We start from the raw sequence: 23,314 nt of genomic DNA, 5'->3' as shown, positions 1-23,314 counted from the left end.
AATTATGGAGTAATATTAAGCTTCAATCTGACGTCTGGGCTTCCAAGAGATGGATGGTTGGAAATGACTATGCCAGAAAGTATGTCTTCAAGCTACTTAACCACCCAAATTTGCTATGAAGTTCAAACTATCAAACCAGAAATATAACACTTTCATGTATATTTGTTACAATTTTAACTGATGCGTAAAGATTGGTTCTTATGAGAGATTTTGTCCTCACAAACCCTTGAAGATGACCACTCCAAACAATTTGCAATCTACCAATTCAATCTAGCATACTACATGAGCCTCAAATTTTCTTTTATAAGAGTTGTCAATGTGGAATAAACTTTTCTTGCTATTTCTTGCATTTTGATGAAGGGTGAAATATCTTGAATTTTTATAAAGGATGAAATATCATAGTCATACTATCAAATGATTTGTTTTTTAATATTTCTTGTTCTTGTCATAATATCATGTATATACATATACATATACATATACATATACATATACACACACTTCTGCATCCGCATCCAAATATTTTTTTCCTGCATCTAGCATCCGCTTTCGAATCCACATCCGAATTGGTAACTTAACTTATAAGAAATGGAAATGATTGGTTGAGAATGGAACTGGTAAAAGACGAAAATGTCTTAGATTTGATAATGGTGGTGAGTATTGCAGCAAAGAGTTTGAAGATTATTGTTCCTCTAATGGTATTTGTGGGCATAAAACTGTTCTAAGGACTACATAGAAAATAGAATGACTGAACGAATGAATAGGACAATAATAATGGAGCATGCAAGGAGTAAGAAGGTGAGTTATTCCTCTACTTCTTTGGGCTGTGGTATTCCAAAGGAAGCATGAATGGGTAAGAAGGTGAGTTATTCTTTTCTTAGAACCATCGGTTGTGAAACATTTACTCATATAGATTCTAAGAAATGTGTATTTGTTGGATATGACATTGATGAATTTGGCTATAGACTTCGAGATTTTGAAAACCATAAAATTGTAGGAAGTAGGGATGCCATATTCAATAAGAAAATGTTGTACAAAGGTTTGTTTCAGCAACATGAGAAGAAAAAAAATGATTATGCAGTACTGGATGGTACTCCAAAAGATATGATGTTCCAATAGTTCCTTATGCTCTGCAACAACAACAAATACCACAAACCCCAGTGAAATGTTAGACTGTCAACAAGGCTAGGTAGACCTTATCTCCCCTTTTGTATTATGTTTTATTAAAAGATGCAAGTGCTACAAAATGTTATGATGGAGTTGTGCAGGTGGATACAAAGGTTCAGTGGGAGTCTATAATGACAGAAGAAATGGGCTCCTTACTAAAAAATCCAACTTGGGATTTATGTAAGTTGCTTGTAGGTAAAAGGGTTTTACAGAATAAATGGGTTTATAGGTTGAAAGAAGAGGATGGAGGTAAGAAGAGATTTAAGTCAGGTTAGTTGTAAAAGGATTTGCATAGAAAAGGGCATTGATTTTGATGAGATATTTTCTCTAGTTAAAATGACTTCTATTTGTATTGTTTTAAGTCGTGTCACAAGGTTTGCCGAATTTTCGGCTTGAAATTCGAAATTCGGCGAACCCTTAAATTTTTTTTTTAAAATCATAAAATTCGCTTCAAATTCTTATGGTTAATATTCTGTTGTCATTTTGCAAATATATTATTTTATTCTGGGCCGTTTTAGGGTTTTCGACTTTCAAATGTTATAAAAAACGCTTTCCGTCATTGCAAACTAAGTCACAAGGTTCGCTGTCTGAGTCTTTTGAGGTGATTATTTGAGGGCTGAGGTTGCAATTTGTTGATCATCCGCTGTAGTCGTGAGGCTGAAACGCCGTTTGTAACCACTGTTGGGGGCTGAAAATCCGTCTGCAGGCTGAAATCTAGAGTGCATTGTGACTGGTTCAGGCGCAGGTTCAAGCTCACGTGGACGGTAGAGCTCACGCAAACGGTAGAGGGAGGCTCATGCGGACGACAGAGAGAGGTAGGCACTGAAAACTCATTACTGTTTCCATTCCATCGTGCGGCAAGGCTTTTTCAATTCCTGCGCGCTGCGTCTGCGTTTGTTTTTAAGGTTTTAAAATTATGTTTTAAAATTTTTGCTTATTATTATTATTGTTATTGTTATAAATTATAATGTTTGTTTTAAAATTTCTTTATGTTTAAAAGTTTTATAAATATTGTAATACATAATAAACAATAGAAAAAATATAGGGCTTTGCTATTTTTAAAAGTTTTAAAAATATTATAATACATAATAAAGTTATAAACAATAATAAACAATCGAATTTATATATATTAAATTATTATATAAATATTTCAATTAAAATATTATATTAATATTTGTAAGCTTTTAATATTTCCTTTGCGTAATTATTTAATTTTGCATGTATTATTTATTTTTAAAGCAAAGTGCAAAATAATTTGACTTAATATCATTATTATTTATTAATAATAAATATTATTAATTAATTTATACTATGTAATTTTTATTTTTTATTTTTATTATTTGTATATAAAATAAAAAGCTAAAGTATATTAAAACATAGAAAAAGTATTATGTATTTACTTTATATTTTAAAACAAATAGATTTTACTTAGTTTTCAAGTTTAATATTTTTTAATTTTAGAATATTTTAATTTTTTTATAAGAGTTTAAAAGGGTTATTTTTAGTATCTAGTTAATTAAAATAAAGTTTGGTATTTATTAATGTTTCATTATAGAGTTTGAAATAATTATTTCTTATATTTCCTTTTCACATTTTCAAGAAAATATTGAATGTTTTTTAATATTAATTTTCTTTTGCATCATGCAGGTTGTAATTGAATGGCTCCCAAAAAATCGAAGTCTGAAGTATGGAAATATGTGACAAAAGATGGTGCTAAACTCTATTGTACTAATTGTACGAAAGATTTTACAGGAAGTCTAACAAGGGCAAGAGACCACTTACTTGGTATCAGTGGGGGTACAGGAGGAGGTGTTAGAGCATGTCCAAATGTGATTGATGCAATGGTAGCTGATATAGAGAGAGAACTAACCCTTTTGAGTAAAGCTGACAGAAAAAAGATACATAAAAAACAAAGAATTCAAGAGGATGTGTCAAGGTTCACATTTGTGTCGTCTTCTAGTTTTCTCAAGTCTACATCTACAGGTTCAATGAAACAGAGTGGAACACTAAATAGCTTTTGGAAACTAATAGAGAGGCAAGAGGTCGATGATGCATGGGCTGATTATTTCTTTACTAGTGCTGTCCTGTTTAATGCAACAAGGAATCTCCATTTCCGTAATGTAGTTGCAAAAACAACAGAGTTCGGTAAAGGCTACACACCTCCATCTTCAGAAGCTTTGAGAACAACTCTTTTAGAGAGGTCCAAAGGTAGAGTGACAGGAAAGTTAGATGTGATCAAAGCCTCTTGGAAGGCAACAGGTTGTACTGTATTGAGTGATGGATGGTCAGATATATGTCAGAGGCCTTTGATTAATGTTTTGGTGGCTTCCCCTGAAGGAGTTGTGTTCTTGAAAGTGATTGACACGAGCAATCAAAAGAAAACTTCAGCATATATTTTTCAGATATTAGAAGAAGCTATTATTGAAGTGGGGGTAGAAAATGTGGTTCAGGTGGTTACTGATAGTGCAGCGAATTGTGTGGGAGTTGGGAAGCTGATTGTAGAGAAGTACCCATAGATTTATTGGAGCCCATGTGCAGCCCATTGTTTGGATTTGTTGCTTCATGACTTGGCCAAGTTCCCATGGATACATGAAGCAATTTATAGAGGGAGATCAGTTGCAAATTTCATTAGAAACCATCGTCTCACCTTGAGTCTTTACAGGAAACATGCATCGAGAGAGTTGTTGAGGCCTTGTGAGACAAGGTTTGCTTCATTCTATATCACATTGAGGAGAGTAATTGAAGAAAAAGCAGCTTTGAGATCTGTGATTTGTTCTAATGAGTGGGAAAGTTCAGCACTTTCTAAAAGTGCTAAGAGGAAAAACATAGAGCAAATCATTTTAAACAGCAATTTTTGGGAAAGTGCATCAAAGGTTTTGAACATATGTGGTCCAATTGTTGAGGTTCTTCGTATGGTGGATGGTGACGCTCCTTTCCTTGGCATGCTTTATGAAAGCATGGACCGTTGTAAAGAATCCATTCAAAGAGCATTGAAGAATGTGGAAGCAGACTACATGGAGATATGGGAGGCAGTTGATTTCAGGTGGAAAATGATGCACACACCTCTACATGCAGCAGCTTGTTATTTGGAGCCCAAGTTATTTCGTATTGATAGACAAAGTGATAGTGAAATTATGGCAGGGCTTTATGATGCCATTAGCAAGTATGAGCCGGATCAAAACACTGCAACTTTGATCAGGGATCAATGTTGGAAATACAAGAAAGCAGAAGGGATGTTTGGAATGCAAGCAGCACAATATGATATGGCATGAGTTGAGGTAACTGGGAATAGATGGTGGATGAGTTATAGGGCACAAACTCCTGAATTATAGTGCTTTGCTATTAGAGTATTGAGTCAAGGAGCAAGTTCATCAGCATGTGAGAGAAATTGGAGTTGTTTTGACCACATTCATTCTAAAAAGAGGAACAAGCTACTGTCCGAAAAGTTGGGAGATCTTGTCTATGTTCGCAGCAATTTGAAATTGCTCATGAACCAATCAGCAAAGGACTCCACATCTTCCTCACAAAAGGGAATTTTAGAAGACATGGCAACTGGACCTCTAGAGGAACCAGACTTCTTGGATGATGAGCTAAGTAGTGACACTAATGATGATTCTAGAGCAGATCAACCAAGTGCTCTCGATAACCTGGAGCTTTTTTGAAGTTTAATACTAATAGTATTGACTTTTGACTATAATATTTTGACAAGAACTATCTTCGTACTTTTGCTAATTTTGAGCTATTTGAAGTTATAAACTTTAAAGTATAAAACGCTGATCTATCTTTTGGATAGTAAAAGAACTTTGTAATCATGATTTCACATGTTTCTTATGGGTTATATCTTATAAATGTGATATCTTTTGTTGTAATGATTTCAAATCTATTTTGTAATCTCAAACTATTTTGATTATATATTGGATATATTGTTAGAAATGAAGAGATGTTTTCTATTGTAGTTATGAATTGAAAAGTTCCTTGCATTAAACTCAAACATATAATAATAATGATAAATAACATATTTTTTTGAGAATTACATGAGGCGAATTTAATGTCGAATTTTTTTTCGAGATTTTTGACTTGTCGAACTTCATCCGAACTTCATCCTTGTCGAACTCAAACTCGAACTCGAACCTTGTGACTTAGGTTTTAAGTATTGTGTCCGCTGAAGATTTGCATTTGGAACAACTTGACTTTAAAACAACTTTTTCTTCATGGTGATTTGGACGAAGAAATATATAATAATATAGAACAATCACAGGGATTTGAGGTCATGGGTAAGGAGTATTTAGTGTGCAGATGGAAGACAAGTTTTTATGGCTTGAAAAAAACACCTTAGCAATGTTATCTTAAATTTGACAGTTTTATGAATGAGTATGGTTACATTGGGTTGTCACTTAGACCATTGTGTTTATTTTGAGAGGTTGAATGATGATAGCAAAATTATTCTATCTTTATATATTGATGATATGTTTGTAGTTGGGTCCATCATGGATCGCATCAGGGACTTGAAACAACAGTTAGCACATTCATTTGCTATGAAGGATTTGGAGGCAGCAAAACAAATTCTTGGCATGAAAATTTGCAGAGATAGGAAGAACATAAAATTGACATTATTGCAGGTTGATTATATTGAGAAGGTGTTGCAATGTTTCTATATGGAGAATGCCAAAGTTATTAGAACACTTTTGCGTGGTCATTTGAAATTGACTAAGGAGATGTGTCCAAAGACACAAGAAGTGCCTTATGTTTCAATTGTAAGGAGCTTAATGGTATGCCTTGGTGTGTACTAGGCCAGATATTGCACATGTAGTGGGAGTTGTTAGTAGGTGTATGAGTCCTTCTGGGATTGAGCTTTGGAATGCAGTCAAATGAATTCTTAGATATTTGAGAGGAACATTGAGTAAATGTTTACATTTTAGGGGATCTATTATTGATTTACAAGGCTATGTTGACTAAGATTTGGCAGGAGACCTAGATATCAGATGGAGTACTATAGGATATGTATTTACTGTTGGTGGGAAAACAATGAGTTGGATTTCTTGATTACAGAGTATGAATACTTTCTCCACTACAGAGGCATAGTATGTTATTGCTATGGAGGTAGCCAAGGAGATGATATGACTTCAATTTTGCTTGGAAGAATTGGGATACCCACATATAGACAATTATCTATTTATAGTCCGCTAGAGTGCTATTCATCTTGCCAAGAATTTTGTGCTACATTCAAAGACGAAACCCAGACAATTGCTATATCATTTCATTTGGTTAGTTTTGGATGATGGACGAATAAAGCTGGAAAAGATACATACAAATGGTAATCCAACATATATGTTTACAAAAGGGAGTGACAAGGGAAAAGCTGAACCCCTCTTTAACTTATGTTGGTCTTCTAGAGTGAACAGAAAAAAAGAACAACAAAGTCCAGAGTGGTTTTACATGCCAGTGGGAGCTACTTGTATACCAGTGTACTAGTGTTGTGATCATTCTCCAAGTGGGAAGTTATTGTTGTGGAGTCTAATCAGTCTCCGAGTTGGAGATTGTTGTTATGTAGAGCCTAATAAGACTTAGAGGTTAACTTTTCCCCACTTCATTCGGCGTGGTTTCCCCCCAGATTTTTCTGTGAGCGTTTGGGCGCAACGCCCCCATGCTGGGGGTCAAGGGGCAACGTCCCTTGCGGAGTCCTGGGGTTTGCAGCCCTAGGCACACTCCCTATTGTGATACAAGGCAGGGTCGAGGGGCAACACCCCTGAAGCCAAAAAAATTGAATTTACTATTGTCAAAGGCATGAGTAGTTATTTTTTCTATTGAATGACATGTTATAGCTGTAATTTTTATAAGTGGCAAAAGTCTTGTATAAAATGGCTTAGGGTTATGGATTTTATGATGTATGATGATTTAGTAGCTTCTTGCGGTGGTATTGACTTGCAAGGGATTGTAGGTTGTATTTAGGTTGAAATCACTAGATAATAAGAATATTGGACTTGTTTGGGGGACGTAACCCAGGGATTGGGTGAACCTCGTTAAATCTTTGTGTCTGTGTTCTTTTTTGCATGCATATAATTGTTATTTTTGTCTCTCTAATCCTAACAAGAATCTCCCTCTAGATGGAGCCTGCTGACACCCAACTTAATCCCCATCTGGGCCACCTCATCATTTGCTATGAATGCAACCTCATTGTTGGATGCATCAAATCACTCCGAGAAAATAACAAAGAACCCTAAGGAAATATCAAAAACCTTTGTTAGATATTTTTCTAACATTCTTAAGAATTTTGATTCCTCAAATTTAATAGCTCAAACTATAATGCTAGGATCAATTCCAAAAGTAATAACGACAGAGGACAACAAATTCCTAAATAAAAAATCTACTAATGAAGAAATTAAAAAAGTTGTCTTCCAACTCAATCGTGATAAATCCCTAGGCCTAAACGGTTTTCAGCCTTTCTTCTTTCAAAAATGTTGGGATATAATAGGAGAGGATCTCTAGAAGGCTATTGAAGCAACCAGAAACTTAGGCTCCCTCCTGGCTGAAATTAATAACACCTTCTTAGCTTTAATTCCTAAAAAAACTGATTATGAGGAACCAGGAGACTTTAGACCAATAGCATTATGCAATACTATTTATAAAATCTTATCTAAAGCCCTAGCCTATAGATTAAAGAGATTTCTCCCCAAAATTATATCTGAGGAACAAACTGGTTTTGTACCAAGTAGATCAATTTTTGATGGTATTATCATTATTCAAGAATTAATTCATTCAGTACAGATGAATAGGAAATTTTTCATGTTAATGAAATTAGACATCCAAAAAGCTTACAATAAAGTTGATTGGAGATTCCTTTGTACATCACTAGAAGTTTTCAACTTCTCTTATATGGATCAATTTAATATTTAACTGTATATCAACTCCTAAAATCTCCGTTCTAATTAGTGGTTCCCCAAAAATTTATTTTAGTTCTTCTAGAGGAATTAGACAAGGAGATCCCATATCTCCATTTCTCTTTATTATAATGGCTGAGGCTTTTGGAAGAACAATTAAAAAAGTCCAGATAGATAGAAAAATCGAAGGTATCAAAGTCACAGAAGGAATCGCAAATGCAACTTACCAACAGTTTGCGAATGATACGATACTACAGGAGAAAGTTCATTAGAAGAAGCACACAACTATAAACAGAGAATTATTATTTATATGGAAGCCTCAAGTCATATGGTAAACACTAATAATTCAGAGATCTTTGTTAATACAAAAGAAAAAATGGAAAGTGACATTTGTCGTATAATGGGATACAAAAAAGGAGCATTCCCATGTAAATACCTTGGTATTCAAATTGAGAAAGGAGCAACGAATGGGAAAGCTTAGGATACAATCTTAGAGAAAATAGATAAGTCCATGGGTAGTGGGAAAGAGAGACGGGTAACTAAAGTAGGAAGAACAACTATGATACATTTGGTTCTTTCAGTTATCCCTAGTGCCCAAAGGTATCAAAAGAGAGTTACTCTATACTTAAGAATTTCTTTTGGCAAGGCACTGAAGAAAAGAAAAAACTAGCATTGATTAAATGGGATAACATTTGTAAACTTTAAGAGTATGGAAGATTAGGTATAAAAAACTTTAGCTGGCAAAATGAATCTTTGGGGGGCTAAATTAATTTGGAGAATGTTTAAGGAAAATAATAGCAAATGGGCTAAATTAATTTGGATGGGCTAAAGTTTTATATCATAAATATCCAAGTAGTAATAATCCAATATCTTTATTCAAAGCTCTTAATCCTTCTAAAGGGTCTAGAATTTAGAATTTTATGATGAGCTGTCAACCATTAATCACAAAAAATCTGACTTGGGATATAGGTTTAGGGCAAGAAGCCTTATTTTCGGAAGATTCATGGGATGGGTTACCATCTCCAAACAACGCTAATCTCCCAATAAATATTAATAATACTCTGACTAGTCTATGGGGTAAACACGTTAGTGACTATAAAATTAAAATCAACAACAATCAATATGGGGGATGGCAATGGGAATCTCTAAATAATACACCCCTTTCAGTAGAAGAAAGAAACATTTTTAATCAATTCCTAAGCAGCAGACAAACTAACCATAAGGATCGGGAAGACAAACTTATATGGGGTGTCTCCAAAGATGTTATGGTAACTATAGGGTCAAGTTAGGTTATGAGAAACTTATAAATTCGCAGCGATGGGTCAAGATTGATTATCCTCTTAATTTAAGCTGGGATCCAATATGTTTACCAAAAGAAGGTATCTTCTTATGGGCAGCCTTACAAAAGAAAATCCTAACCTCGGACAAATTTACTAACATGGGTTATGAAGGTCCTTCGAGATGCCCTCTATGCAAAAATGAGTAAGAAACTTCAGAGCACATACTTTTCACATGTCCCTTTGCTAAATCTTGTTGGTGCTGGTTAAGTAAAAAATTAAACTGGTACTCAGTTTTCCCTAATAATTTGTTAGATTTCTTAAAAAGCTGGCCTAAATATGGGAACTCTAAAATATATGATAATTTACGGAAAATTTCCCCATCAATTCTTGTCTGAGAAATATAACCAAAAATTGGATTTAACCTATCTTTTTAACAAGATAGAAGCTTGCGTTACCAAGGTTGCTAATAATAATTTTAGAAACACTTATAAAGAGGAAGGGACATTCTCCGATTGGGATGCAAAAATGTGTAAAAATTGTGTTAATCTAATTAATCCTCCTTTGTTGTATTCCAAAGCCAATAAAGTAGATAGGTTAAATTGTAAACGAGAACCTCCTCCTATTGGAAGGTCTAAGTTAAATTTTGATGGGGCCTATAGAGGAAACCCAGGTATAACAAGTTTAGGTTGTTTTATTTATTCTGATAGAGGAGTATGTTTATCAAAAAGGGCAAAACCCTTGGGCATTCCATTAAATAACTTAGCTGAGTTAGAAGCCTTGACTGAGGGCTTATTATTAGGTCAAAATCTAGGTATCAAGAAATTATTTATTGAAGGAGATTCACAAATCATCCTTAATGCCTTAAGAAAAAGGGCAACCCCCAATTGGGTTTTAAACTCCTAATTAGAATATGCTTTATCCTTAGTCGATCAGTTTGAGGAGATTTCTATTAAACATATATTTAGGGAAGGTAACAAAGAAGTAAATGATCTAGCTAATAAAGGTGCAAATGGAATAAATATAAGAGAAGTCAACTCTTATACTCCTAGAAAAATCAATATCTATAGTTTCTATGAATCAAATGAATAAGATGAATACATAATTTGAATATTAAAAATATTAAAAGAAGCATATGTCCTACAAATAAGGAAAATTGGTGATTATCACATCATAACATACTATTAACCTACCCTACTCAAATCTAATACTTTCTAATATTTACTAGTCTAATTTTACAATCAAGAGCATATCTATCATAATATCAAATCACTATAAAAGGAAAATCTTTATATCGAGTAATCTAACAATAGTGTCCATCTTCTTAAATTATAGCTATATTAGAATAAAGGGATCTAGTTTCTATAGCTGATATTCTACCTTGTTAGTTATTAGATTACTCCTTGTTAGCCCTTAAATAATTAGAAGTACTGCTATGTTATACTTTCTACCTAAAAGACAACTAAGGTCTCTCTCCTTTTCTTAGACCCCATTTAATCTTAATGATTTTATGCTTCTCTAGTGTTTTAATTCCTTAATAAAACATTATCGCTTGAGGAGTGCTGAATTAGGTAGAGATACTCATTAATGGGTAATGACCCATTAACTTTTTTTGGAGAAAACCCGCCATTCAAGGAAAAAATAATTACTCATGAAGTCATATGTCATCTCCACTAAAAGGCATCAAAACTGATTGTTATCGAAAATCGTAGATACATTCTTCTGTGTGAAGGAGTACAAATGTCGTCATTTAATTAAGCTAGATTTTATGTAATCCTTTTACATTAAATCTATTATTCCCTCTCGAAATCTGGAGACGTCTTCTTCAAGTCATCCGCTCTGAGCTTTGAGGTTCTTGAGTTTTAGGAATAGGTTTGCTTGGTTGTATAATTTTTTGCTCCTTTGGTTAGCTCCCAACTTGTAAGGTTTTCATCCAGTGTCATGGACACTGGTATAGTTCTTTTTCACCAACATGAAAATAGGACAATGGTGTTTTTGGGTTCAGTTAAACTAGAAAGATGGAATAATATTCTTCTAAGCCAAGATGATATGGTTTGGTTTGCCATAGGGAGAGCTTTAGGAGAAAAGCATTTCAATAATAGTAATTCTTGGAGAACTAACAGTGATATGGTGGGGTGTTTTATAGCTGTCACTCTGAAAGTTGGAATTACTCATTTTGTCATGGTTAAGCTCTGTGAGGCCATTTTTGAACCAACCTGGTTAAAAGGACTGCATAATGCAGTCTATAACATTAACCATAAGGTGGAAATCCCATTCCCAGAAATGTATATGAACTGGCCTATTGGCTGCCTCAAATGGGCTAAGGTCCCTAAGCAACCGGTTTTAACCATTAGAGACCAATCCATATTTGATAAAGTTTGGCCTGAGATGGAAGCAAATATCTATTTTCTCATCCAATGGTGCAATATTATCAGAGAGAGGAATAACTTTCTGGTTGCTTCCTCTTTTCAAGAAGGCGAAAATGGATCCTCCTCCGGTATTAATTGATGAAAACCATAATGATTTTAGCTTCCGTCTCCCTCGACTGAAAAAGTCCAGTTATCCATGATGGAAATATTGTCATTGATGTCAAAGGGTTTCACAAGTATAGACATGATTGTTAGTATAATTATCCATCATCAATGTTAAAGGTATAATAAGGTTGTCATTGTTAAGGATTTGTTTAATAACAAAGACACCATACAACATTGCAAATAAGTATGAATGCCTATTATAATTGAGCTTGAAGGAGAGATTGATTCACTGGTAATTCCAATGAGAGAATTATAATAGATAAAGAAATCATCTGTTTTCAAAAAAGATATATACAAGAGAGCAATTTTTTAACAAGATCCTGAAAAATACAAACAGCTATGACTAAAGGATGATAATATGTAAATATGGAATTATAAAATATTGCCAAAACAGATATCAGAGTTAGCAGCATATAAGATGATTTGGTGAAGTTTAAGTACAGAATATCTACAACAGCACAGTAAAATGATCAAGTAGAGAATACACAGTTAGCAGTGATTTACTTCAGTGATTTAAGTATAAAGTAAAGACAAAGACTCCAGTCATCAGTCAAGATAAACAGCATATGAGTTTTGTGGTTCATACAGCATGTCAGGGTTCATTACATATCAAGGAGTGCGATTTGTATGGAGATAAAGAAGCAGTTCCACATTTAAATCAATATCTGATGGATTAATCAAAATTTGCTATGCAAAGCGATTGAGGCAACAAAATAAATTGTAAAAGGAAAAGTTTGAAAGGAACGCAATCTGTGTGTATCCCTACTATCTGTGGATGCTACAGTATGATGAAGGAAGTAACTTGACTACTATATTAATCCTATGAAGGGAGTTTTCCGTCAGAGGAGTCTTTCTAAGAACTAAGTTCAGAATATCTAATACATGGCAAGACACGGTTGAAGAACTACGCAGATGTGGAAGACTTAACGGTGATAATCATCTATCTAAAATTTTGCATATACATACTCGGAAAAAACGTGACTGTCCAAGCTTTAATGTATGAACTTCAGCATAATTCATTATCCTTTAGACAAGTATCGTGCAAAAATCTAATAAAAGGGAAGTGTGGAGAGTTGGTAAACATTAATATTATTGAAGCCTAATTAGATGGTGGAAGAGCTCGTGTCACTTTGCGGCAGCAATAGTTGCTATAGACAAGTCCAATGTCACTTGCATAATCAGCAGTAATTACATCAACAAAATATACTTGTACAACAATTAACAATATACAGAAAGGTCAAATATTGAACAAGAGTTCCACGTCATGTGCCAATAGGAATTCAGACGAAGCTATACAACAGACACAAACAAGATCCAGCTGATGAGTATGTGGGAGTATTCATTAAAAATAAAATAAAGCAAAGACTGCTGAAGTATCAAATGTGGTAAAATGTGATGGGTCAAGAGGAAAATCTGGAAATAATGTGCAGAGAACATTAATAAATCCAATTTGGAAAGTCATGCAAACTGGGAAAGTTTAATACAAGACAAATATTATAAAGATTGAAATGAAACCACAAAGTAATAAAGTAAGAGGTTGAAGTTTATTTGTTAAGAGGTCAAAGAGGTGCGATTTGCAAGTGTTAAATTAAAGAGATGACTTTTGACCTTGAAAGGTCACGTTCTCTCATATAATCAAATATAAATAAGAAGCGAGAAGTACAATAATAATGAAAAATAGGTATGTAAGTGCAGATCAGACCATGCATAAGGAATGACATATAAAGAATATGTGTGTGGAGAAACGAAGAAGTGTGAGCAGATTGAATAAATACAAGAAGGGTACAAAATAAGAAATATATATTCAGATTTTTAATCTGATGTATACATTTATCAGAATACAGAGGAAGAGGAATATAGAAGATAAGATAAAATTATTAATGTCCAACAAAAGACCACAAAAGGTCTATGGGATTGAAAGTTTACAAACAGGCAGTTGACAACAACAGGAGCACCAAACGGTCTCCGACAAAAGCAAACAACAAGAATAAAGAAGAGAGAGGCCAAGGAAAGACTAGGAGTCTTTTCTTGGTAAAAAGAAATCAGTCACAGAAGGATAAGACTCTGTGTACTCATGGAAGAGTGTTGCTGACGCAAGAAATCTCTACGAGGTCTGACAGATCTGGAATGGTTAGTAGAACTGGTAGAACTAGGTGGCCTTTTCACACCCCGTAAAGGAGACAAGGGTGTGAAAAAGGCAGTAATAAGCTGATTAGAGGTATGCTGGTGAGGAAGTAGTGACTGTAAAGTACTATCACGGAGCAGAGTGGCCTCCTGAAGATAAAGTGCAAGACATCGCTGGTCACAATAGCTGAAAAAGGCTGAAAGAGAAGAACAGTCCCGGAACAGGCAATATAATCTCCCTTTGATCTCATAAAAGATAGGGCAATGGAAAATAAAGTGAGTCTTCGTCTCAACCTCAACAAGATTACACAACTTACAGATACGTTCACCTCAATCAATATGATGATCGGTCTGAGCACGAAGACAGTGAGAACCAACTCTAAAAGACCCTAGAGAGATACATAGGGTATGACACCACCATCGAGAAAGGTAACTAGGACGAACAATAATCCCATCACCGATCTCCAAAAAGTGCTCCGCACAAAAGGCCATCCTCGGTCGTAAGCCACCCGGAGGGTTAGTCCATGTAGTGGTAATATACTGTCTATAGATATCAAGTCTGACATACTCATTTAGCTCCTGTCGAGAGGGGAGGACATGAGCAAGGGCATTCAACGAGAACTGATAAGGAGGGAGACAATCAATATCAATCCCAATCGAGCTCAGCAGAGAAGATGCCTGAGCATACCAACAATGAGCATGAGAGCTAGTATCAGAACTCACAGTAGCAACAAAAGAACAATATGCTAGGTAGGAGTATCTATCACGTTCACTAGTCAAATCTGCAAAACCACGTAGGCGATGAAGGAACCAAATCAGATCAAATATGGTTGCAAGATTGAAGGGATGAGCAACAAACTCAGGAAAAATGATACTATGAGGAGTGAACCTGTGACATCTGATGATGCAGCATAACAATGTCTGAACCCGCTCAATCGAGGCCCAGTCAGATCCAAGGAGAGAAGGCCCCTAAGCCACTAAGCCATGAACAATCGGTTGAACAAGAGAGTCCAGGAGGGATAACTTGGACGAGGTATCTTGAAAGTGGTGTCTGAAACATTATTTCTCAAGCATAGCAAGAGAACCCATCCCCTTACTAATTCTGGACTATATCGCTGGTCTCATACTAAAGCGGGCCCCCAAAAACTTGACTCCTAGATACATATAGGATGAAGTTATCTCAATCTCCTATCCCTGGAAAAAGAAGTGAAGATGAGAAGTCTTTAAGCAATTAAAGACCATAGGTTGAGTCTTACCCAAGTTAATTGTAAGCTATCTTTGAACACAAAAGGAAGCCAAACCATCCAGACGTCGTTGTAAACTCTTTGGAGAAGAAGCAAAAAGAATTACATTATCCGTGAAAAGAAGAATAGAGATCAAAACTTGGTGTAGGTAGCAACCATCTCTTGGGAGCGAAGATTTCAAAAGGAAATCCTCAAGCTCATCAATATACAAACCGAACAAAGTGGGGGAGAGAGGACATCCTTGTTTAACCCCAATAGTGCTATGGATCGGATTTGAGAAACCATCAGGAGTTCTAAATCTATCCACCACAGTTTCGTATAATCTCATGATAACAATTAGTAACATTTGTGAAATCACAATCTCCCGAAGCCTTTGAAATAAAGTCATCCTAGGAATAGAATCAAAAGCCTTGCGAAAATCTACAAAGCAATAGTAAACTTTCTCTGATCTGTGTCTAGCCTCCTCAATAATAGCCCGTAAAGTGAAAATGTGGTCCATGGTCTGATAGTGAGCTCGAAAACTAGCCTGTCCTCTAGCTCTGCAACCTTTCCTGTCAAATTCTCTAGATAACATAGTATTGAGGGTTGTAGCATACAATTTGGCAAATGTGTGTCTGATCATAGTAGTCCTATAATTCCTAGGGTGAGAGACATGATCGGTCTTATCAATTGGGTAAATCAGATGTGTGGACCAAGAAATCGGGAACCTAGTACATACCACCTTATTAAAGAGTATAGAGAGAGAAGGGTCTAGAATGGAGGTGCCATACTTGAAGAGTTTAGCCTAGAGCCTCTCCTCATCCGCTGCTCTGCCGCATCTCATGGATCTGATAGCCTCGTAAATGTAAGAGGAGGTGAAAATGTGAGAGAAAGGAGGCGGGGTGGGATGAATAGAAGGCTGCCAAGGAATGTCATAAAGAGCCATGGTGTGAGTGGTAAGGAAGCGAAAGTCAAGGATAGAAGACGGAGGGGTACAACAAGGGAAAAGAGTGCGCCAAAAAAGCTGGGGATTGCAGATCGACATGGAGCATAGGGATTTACATTGGGAAGCGGTAAAGGATTGTTTCTTGCAGCGAAGAAAATGAATGTAAGACAACCGAAGGTGAGCAAAATCGGGAGAGTGAGCTTCGAAAGAGGAACGCATTAAATGATGAAAGGCTCTGCAGTCAACATTGAACCATTAGTTCATGGGGCATGTATTACAGTGCTTGCGACAAAGGGAGAGTGAAGGACTGTGAGGCATGGAAAGGATGACAGACTATTGAATGGCCATCGCAAGCAAATCAAACATGGAGGAGGCCTCACAAGAATCAGTAAAACACTTAGAATATATACTCGCAGAAATAAAGGCTGACATAAAAAGGGAAAAACATATTCTCAGATTTGAGAACACATTGTATCCATCATCGGGTTGATCAAGCAACTATTTAAAGGTGGAGTTTTAGATTGTTATTAGTAGGAGTAGGAGCTTCCAGTAGGTTGAAGCTTGCGAAGTTTTAGAGTAGGAGCTTCTAGTAGATTGGAGCTTGCGAAGTGTGGGAGTTGGAGCTCCTTGTGAGTTGGTGCTCATAAACATAGAGGTCGTAGCCTACAAACCAGTTTATAAATGAACAAGTTTATATAAAGCATTTATTGTCGTGGTTTTCTCCTGCATTGGGTTTCCATGTAAATCTCGTGTCATTGTGTTCAAGTGCATAACTGTTGATTTTAGTATTTAAAGTAATTAATTGGATAAAAGTTCTCAATTGGCAAAAGTTATTAATATATTGATTCACCGCCGCCCCCCTCCCTTCTCAATATATTCATGTGCTCTTCAAGCCAAAGAAGTTCAAGAATGGAGCACCTGTGGTTCAGCGAGAAGAGACGGATGGTGAAGAGACACGGATGAGGAGTTGATCGTGCTTCGTCGCTTTGATATGTAAAGGTCTATGTTCTAGGTCTTTAGTTTTGGTCTATATTTTGGTGTGTTAATTAATTGTCTCTATACATTTCCAATGATTGGGGCTATGGCACAATTCTCAATATAGGCGTATACTTGTATAAAATCTTTATATATTTTAAGGCATATATTCAAACAAGGTTTTAATCAAACTGCTAATAGTGGTTTGTTGGTTTGATATCCTTATTATAAATATTTAGATTAATTCTCTTTGGTTGTTTTTCCTTTTAGATCTCAGTCTCATACGATTGGCTTATTTACCTTATATAAATCAAATAACATAATGAACATTTGAATTAGTATTCATATCATTTTTTCAGATTCTAGTTCTAACCGAGCCATACTGAGATCTGCTTGAGCTAGTCTTAGTCTATTGTATGCTGTTTTAACCTCAATCTTGGCTTCAAACTTAAATAATCTTTAAATCAGTAAGATTTTTAGGAAAATTTTCCATGAGATTTGGCTCCTTCAAAATAAAATTTAGAGGTAGTCTTCGTTCAGATCTCGATTAAAGCAACAGTTTAGTTTGTTACTTTTCTCAGATTATCTTACTTAATCTTGTCTGGTTATCTTGTATTCTAATCTATAGCCTTTGCAAATTTTTCAGATTTTGATAGTAGCGAGTAGTGTTATGTAGGAGTTAATTCTATAATTGGTTCATTTAACTTAACTATTAACACAATATAGGTTTATAAGCTTTTGCAGATTAAATCTAAGTTAAGTTTTTTAACCAAAGTTGAATACTTAAATTAATACAAAATTATTGTTAATGAGATTATCTTATAGTTATCAGATTATCTTATAAAAATTACTAATAATTTTTAGCTTTTAAACTCCAAAAAGATTTTATATAGGGCTTCAAAAATTACAAGATCAAAATTTGGTCAAATAATAAATACAATATAATAAATCTATTATTAAGTAAAATTTGTTTTGATTTATCCTTATAAGTAGAGTCTTAGTCTATAACATACGGTTTTCTCGGGTCTAATTTTAACATCTATCATAAGCATAGAATACAGTTTTAACTTCGACTTCATAAGAAGGCAGTTACATCATTCATGTTCATGTGAAGAAGATTACTGTTAAAGTTAGTTAAACAAAATTGCTTAACTAAATACTTTTTAATGAAATTACTTCAGAAATTGAAAACACATACCTCGGAAAAACTGAGACTGAAATTCATCTAATTATGCTTCTGCAACCACCCGGGTTAGTCCACAAATATACTATAACAATTTCTCAAATCGACTGCTATCTCAAAAATCATTTGATGAATATCACTAAATACCATTATAACTTAAATTAGGGCATCACGTATCATCTTACCAATTAGGGCATCAATTACCATTGGTTTATTTAGGGCTTTTGGTACTGCTTTACCACTTAGGGCTTCTGCAACCACGGATTCAATTTAGGGCTTCCGCGACAACGGATTTATCTTGGGTTTCCGCAATGACGGATTCAATTTAGGGCTTCCGCAACCATGGATTCAACTAGGGTTTTCGATACCACGGATTCAGTTAGGGCTTCCAATACCACCATATCTATTAAGGTTCCAACGGTCTCACAATCAATTAGGGCCTTGGATTTCTTTTCCTTTGATTGCTTATCTGTGACAATTTCTCAAGATTAGATAAATACTTATATTCAATATTCATTTATATGAAAGTAAAATGATGATAACAATGAAATACTTCAATTAAATCTTACCTTCTCATAAACAAAATTGATAATACCTGTTTCTGATAAACAATTGAATGCATGGCTCATCTGTCTCTGACGCATATCCGACATCTTGAGAGAGCTGAAACATTGTCAGGGGCTTTACCACCCAACCTCGGACCATATCATATCCCCACATGATCTCTAATGAGAAAGGCCCTTCCTACCCAGAATTGACAGGGAACATCATTCCATCCACTGGGTGTCATGATATATAACTTGCCATACAACTTGGCAGCAGGAGATCACCGTAACAGGAATATGCATGAGTTATTAATTAATTCATATTAATGGTAAATATTGAAATGACATAGATAATGCTGATTCATAATATTGAAGATTCCTTTCTTTTCTCCTTTTCACCCTATTCAGGCCTCCAAGCTGGTGATTCCCAAGTGTTATTAGGTTAAAGATCACAATGATATCTTACAACTTCTTCACCACATACTAGCATCTTACCCGATGATTTCCTTCTATGTAATGGGCACCCCTGAATGTCCAAAAAACTAAACCAAATTGCTGAAAGGAATTATGTCAAACAGTTTGCATTCAACCTCTTATTTCTCCGTTTAATGTTTTAAACCCCTTATAACTCCAGAAATCAAACGTTTATTTGTTTGTTGTGTTTGTGCATGGAATTGGTATCATACAACATAAACAAGAAAGAAACTACAATAATATGCAAAGTGGAAATGAACTACAGCCAAATAAATGTTATTTTCAGAATTCATAAAACCAAATACATGGCAGATTTATCAACTCACTAATTACTTCAGCATTATTGACATAATACTCCAGCCCATGCTTTCGAACTTGCTGCTACAGTACTTTGTCCTTCAATCAGTCCACTACCTTCGTAATATCATTCTCTCAAAGTGGCATAAGCGTCGGACAAGTAGTGAAGAAGATATGAGCAAAATACCAAATCCGCCTGTAGCCGGAAATGCAACTAAATTGCCTGATAATGAAGCCGATAACAAAGAATTCCAAAGGCCAAACCCCAAGGGAATGACGTCTAGAATGTTACAAGAGAGGATAAACATCCTCAAATGCCAAGAACGGAGCTGCAACTCACACACCAATTTATTCTCATATTCAACCTGTCTAATGAAGCCACAAATGCTTCCTTTTATTCAATTCCCAAGGGTCCGCTCAACTCATATGGGCAATGTGGGATAAAAGATGTGTAATATATAAAACATATATTAAAATACCCCTTATGTCTCCCTTGGGTACACATCACCATAAAATAAATATTAAAGTAACACTTTAATATTTTACAATTAAATTAGACGTTACTTTAATAAAACTTCAGGCATTAAAATGTATTAGCAATCGGACTCCGAATAATGCGAGTGATAGCTCATCGGAAAGCTCTCACCGAGGAGTATCGAATCCAATCACCAAAATTGACCTGCACTGTGTCCTGCCGACTTACTAAAAATAGTAAGTATGCCTGAAACTGAGTAAATCAACTTCATTTTGGCCCAAATTGGAAATGACTAGGCCAAAACACTCCAGGATCCCATTAAACCCTTCGTTAGCCCTCGGGACCATGTAGAACAAGGCTAACACACACACACTTGGTCAACTGCTAAAATGGGGACATTACATTCTAGTTTCATTATCTCATTCTCAGTTAAATGTATAATTCAGGATGGGTCTGATTCTAAACTGGGTTGATTTACTTTCTTATCATGGATCCAAAGATAATTCACGTAGCTCTACATATATATATATATATATATAAATATAAGAGAACAGACTTTATAGTTTCAATGTCATACCAAATTTTGGATGTAATCCAACTCTAATGAATATAAAACATTGCTATAATCTTGCATAGGGCAATCGACTGAATTCAGAGGATTTTACTGATCTAAAAGGAATGAAACCGACTTGGCTTTATTTAACTTCAGAATGTAAACAAAGACAGATCTATGAATTTCGTTTGGATACAGTTTGTAATCTTTTGCATGAAAGCAAGATGACATACTTGCATGATTACTGGAATCAAGGAGCTTTTAATGTTTTATACTTAGAGCCGACTCAGCATTAGAATAGGTAATTAAAGAAATGCAAAAGTCAAAGGATTACACATTTTGATATTAAAAGATTATCAGTCTTGTTTATAAGTAAAAACATTATTATGTTACTGCAACTGGCAGTCAAATGATCTTTAGTAAATTACAATGAATTTGAAAAGGTTTCTAACCGGCTTATCATTAACTGACATCACTATTAAAATAAAGCAGACTGTAAATGGGAAACATGATTGGCTTCAATCATAAATTGCAATCTCTAATATAAAAGAAGAAACGACTATAATAAGAATTATGTTTGGCTTAAAACATGACTCGTAACCCAAATGAAGAAGAATGAATTTCATGATCATAAGACTGTTCGATTTTACAATAGACTTTAGCATTTCTGAAACATCAAAGGGTAAGTAATACAGCTTTAAAAAGATCTTACAAAACCCTCTGTCACGGTGGTCTGAGACGGCCTCTCTGCTTGACTACTCCTGTCTTCCAAGCTTGAAGTTCCACAGTGGATAGCGGTGACATATTGCCTCTGCAATCTAAAAAGGCTTCCGCCTGTCTCCAACCTGCCTCTCTAGTCTGTATCCCGCAGTGCATGATATCATTATGAAACGATGCAAGTAATTCAAAATCGGGTGTTACTGACACAATATTTTTGAGCAAGGAAATCGATGGAAATTCATGTATGAAAGAAAACTGATTTCCCCCCCTCTTGCCGAGTTATGTTGATGGTTTAAAAATAAAGTTACGAGTCAGACCTTTTGGCTTCCTCTCCCTACAAGATCATATTCCACGGCTTCCATATAAGAGACAAATAATGACTTTCCATCTCCCATCGGTTATAAAGAAAGCCCCCCTCGAATTTCCAAATTGAAAATATGAATACATCAAAAATTCCAATTTAAAGATAAGGAAAAGAAAAAAACTCAATTTGCCAAAAGTTTAAATCGATTAATTATGCCAAAAGTTTAAATCGATTAATTATGCCAGGTGTTATCATTTAAAAGCAATAATATCAAATTGGAAGAATAGAGTTGCAAAGTTATATTTCAAGGATTATAATAATTTATTATAATTCTAACATTATTAAAATCTTACATATACAAGCAACATTACTTTATTAATTAAATTATAATGGTGTCAAATATTGTTATATTAAATGAGCATTTATAAACAATTATTTAAAAATACTATGACAAAAGATAATATAAAATCCTTTAATGTGCGCTTAATATTTTATCCCAATTATTTTAATTAAAGTATTAAATAACTCATGCAAGTCTTGCAGATGTATTTTGGCTAGGTCTTTTACCCGACTACCCAGTGATGGTGACGTTCTGCCTAATTCTTTTCTGACAATGCTTTCACCCCTTCGACATGCTTCCTGCAAGGAAATTATTTGTAATTAAATTATATATTATTTAATAATAAATAATCATAACAATTAAACTTCATCTTAATTCCATGAATTCGCGATTAACGATCGACTAATATGTCATCTTCACTTGAAATCATAACGACTAACTATCTTACCATTTTGCCTGATTATATCAAATTAAACTGCCAACTGACTTCCTGCGAACCTCAACGGTTATATTTCAAGCTAGGTTAAAAATTGGGATGTAACATAGTCCAGTTGGATCACTCTGTAAAGATTTTTAGGACTTGATGTTTTAATAAGTTTTGGTCTAGCTTTCAAGGGTTAATTGTTGATAAATTGATACTAGTAATTAAGGAGTAATCTTAGTATGGTTCGGAAGAGATCTCCTTAGTTTTTATTAGTTTGAAACAAGTGTATATATAGAGTTTAATTGTTTTCTCTTTTATGCCTTATATCCCTAATTGTAGCTATAAGACTCGCTCTTCTTTGAAACAAATCTATTAAGCAACAAAAGATTACCGTTTTTGATAGAGTGTAATCGTTTTCCTATTTTACCTTTTTTCTTTCAATCTTTTTTATTTTGCTTCCGTCAGATTACCGACCCTTTCTTTTCTCTGAGATTTCCTCAATTCTTAGATTGGGCATTCTTGGCTTTTAGTCCTTTTTAGCTAGATTCCCTGTCTCCCTGTTTTTTTCTCTGAGCCTTTTCAGCTGATAGAGCATATTTGTATATTCTTGCCATTTTTAGGTTAGCTTTGGTTCGTTATTCTTTTTCCTTGATTCCTGGTTTTTATGAGTTTTGGATTAGGATTTATTCCTTGGTTCTAGTTTGTTACCTTGTTTTGTATTTTTTCTTGCTAGGCCTTTCTTTTCTTTCCTTTTCTTGTATCTATCCCTCCTTATTGTCTTCTATTCTTGTCAGTATTCTGATTTTTTTCCTCCAATTGTCTCAGTTGGTCAGAGGCCAGTTCCTATTTTAGATTTTTTATTTCCCTCTGTTTCT

General features: G+C 34.8%; 1 protein-coding gene across 20 annotated transcripts in view; it reads left to right on the top strand.

Annotated features, from left to right (window-relative positions):
• LOC149536748 (DNA-directed RNA polymerase II protein) overlaps positions 1-23,314 on the top strand; it is a 121,175-nt gene that overhangs the window by 56,107 nt on the left and 41,754 nt on the right. The window lies entirely within an intron of this gene.

This window comes from Cupressus sempervirens, chromosome 10 (assembly GCF_028749045.1).
Source record: "Cupressus sempervirens isolate cs-2001-9-10 chromosome 10, ASM2874904v1, whole genome shotgun sequence".
NCBI classification, from domain to species: Eukaryota; Viridiplantae; Streptophyta; class Pinopsida; order Cupressales; family Cupressaceae; genus Cupressus; species Cupressus sempervirens.
Note: the sequence above shows the minus strand (reverse complement) of the source record. Positions and strands in the feature narration are given on the sequence as shown.